Source organism: Grammomys surdaster, unplaced genomic scaffold (assembly GCF_004785775.1).
Source record: "Grammomys surdaster isolate TR1022 unplaced genomic scaffold, NIH_TR_1.0 126124, whole genome shotgun sequence".
Taxonomy (NCBI): Eukaryota; Metazoa; Chordata; class Mammalia; order Rodentia; family Muridae; genus Grammomys; species Grammomys surdaster.
The window spans coordinates 342705-345002 of NW_021620932.1; positions in this window are offsets into that span (position 1 = coordinate 342705).

Here is a 2298-nt window from a genome sequence, read left to right on the forward strand (position 1 = left end):
GTGTTTGAATGGTTGGTCATAGACAGTAACACTATTAGGAGGTGTGGCCTGGCTGGATTGGGTGTGGTTTGTTGAAGGAAGTGTGTCACTGTGGAGGCACACTTTGTGATAGTCTAGTTTCTCTGAAGTGACTGTGACTGAGGTGGTTGCCACAGATCACTTAGTTGACGTTGGCTTTTAAAAGGTCTAATAAACAGTCAAAATGTAGTTTTTCTCCATTCTTCCCTGGCCTGAGAAATAAGTCCTCTCTCAGAACTCTCAAGTAAGACATAGAACTAAACTGCAAACTGGCTGTTGTCCTTAATGTTACTCTGACATAAGAAGAAACCCCAAAGATCATAAATAAAACAAAAAAGTCTAAATGTAAGACTTGAGATAGATACAGAGGATCTTAGAGATCATTTTCCTAAAATAATTATTTGTAAATGTATTCTAAGTCAGGCAGTGTCAATTGTGAAATTGCTATCCAAAGATAACTTGCTAAATGCCTCAGGTAGTGATGGAATTAGTTGCTCACTGCAGCTTTAATCAATAAATCGTTGTTGATTTATGACTCATGTATCACCTCATAATTGTACAGCATTTGACAGCTTACAAATCACTTATACATACATTACCCCATTTTCATCTCACAACAGGCCTTCAAGAGCACTTAGGTTACTGTGTTCATTTTATGCAGAAAGAAATTCCTCCACCACAGGTCTCCAGACCTCTCTGTGATTCCACTGCTAACGAGCATGTGTAGACTGAGACCAAACTCTAGAACCTGCAGCCTGCTGTTCAGTCATGCTTGTACAGTACAAGGATGGACAAAGTGAAGAAGCGTCACTGACACAGCTAGGACTTAATATGACAAGGGCAGTCTCTCACTAATGCCAAATCTACTTTGTGGGTTACAAGTCAAACCAGTCAAATTCTTCAAAATAATGCAAGATAGGCTTTCAGGAATCGTATCAAAGCATGATGATCTAGAAAAATGAAGAAGAAATCCTAAATAGTTTTTGCTGTTTTATTGTCAATGTTCTTAAATCCAAGAACCACATTAAAAAGGAAAATGCACTTCATGTTTCATTTATTAAATTTTTATACTTCCTCCAAGATACAACTATGGATTCTTGAATGATAATAATACCCACAATGATGGTTTACTAATAGTCAAAGTATCAAAATCTAGAGAGATTAGAGAATGTCTATGAGGAATTTTCTAGATTAGGTTAATTGAAGAGAGAAGACTCCTATCATAATTGTAAGCAGCATCCACATGTGCCGGGATGAAAAGGGAGAGAGATTGGGGGAGGGAGAGGGAAAGGAAGAGGAAGAGGAAGATGAGCACCAACATTCACTTCTTTCTGCTTCCTGACTGTGGACTTACTATGACCAGCTAGCTGTCTACTCTCTCTCAAAACAGAACCTTTCACACTTTCCTGCCATGATTGAATAATCTTCTCAAACTATGAGGAAGAATAAGTCCCTCTTCCATTAAACTGTTTTTCATCAGGTGTTTGTCAGAGTATTATGGGAAGTAAGTAACAATTTACTGTGACTGGCCAGGTATGGTTGGTAGTACAAAGTATAAATTAGGTGCTATTTGTTTTGGGTGATTCTTTCTCAGTCCTTGAGATAAACTATTTTATAGAGAGTCAATCTGAGGACTGGAAATTGAAAAGACACTCTATAAAGTATAGTTAGTAAGCAGGACTGAAGTCCAGCACTGTCATACTCTAAGGCTCACATTCATTGACCAAAGCTTCTTTTCCTTCTTTCACTCTCTATACCAGTTATAGTATCAACCAACAAGTTTCCAAAATGTGAAAAAGTTTCTGTTTCATGTTCTGCAAACAAAAAAAATGTATTTCAATGCAATAATTTATTTATCTGACAGATTTATATCATGTTTCCTGTTTGTACATGGAAATATATAATAGTGCTAAAACACCACTTTTTAATTTGAGAGGACAATGGAGAAAAGGAGTGAGAAAAAGGAGAATGATTAAGCGAAAACAAGAGAGAAGAAGGACTGTAGGAGGCAGAGATGTCAAGGGCACCAAGAGAATATGGCCCACAGAATTAACTGAGCAGGCCTCTTAGGGGCTCGTAGAGATTGAAGTGACAAACACAGAGCCTGTGTGGGTCTGAACTAGGTCCTCTGCATATATGATTGTGTGGTCTTCCTGTGGGACACCTAGCAGTGGGAGTAGGGGTATCTCTGACTCCTTTGCCTGCTCTTGGGACCCTTTTCCTCCTACTAGATTGCTTTACCCAGTCTAGATATGAGAGTTTGTGCCTAGTCTTATTGAA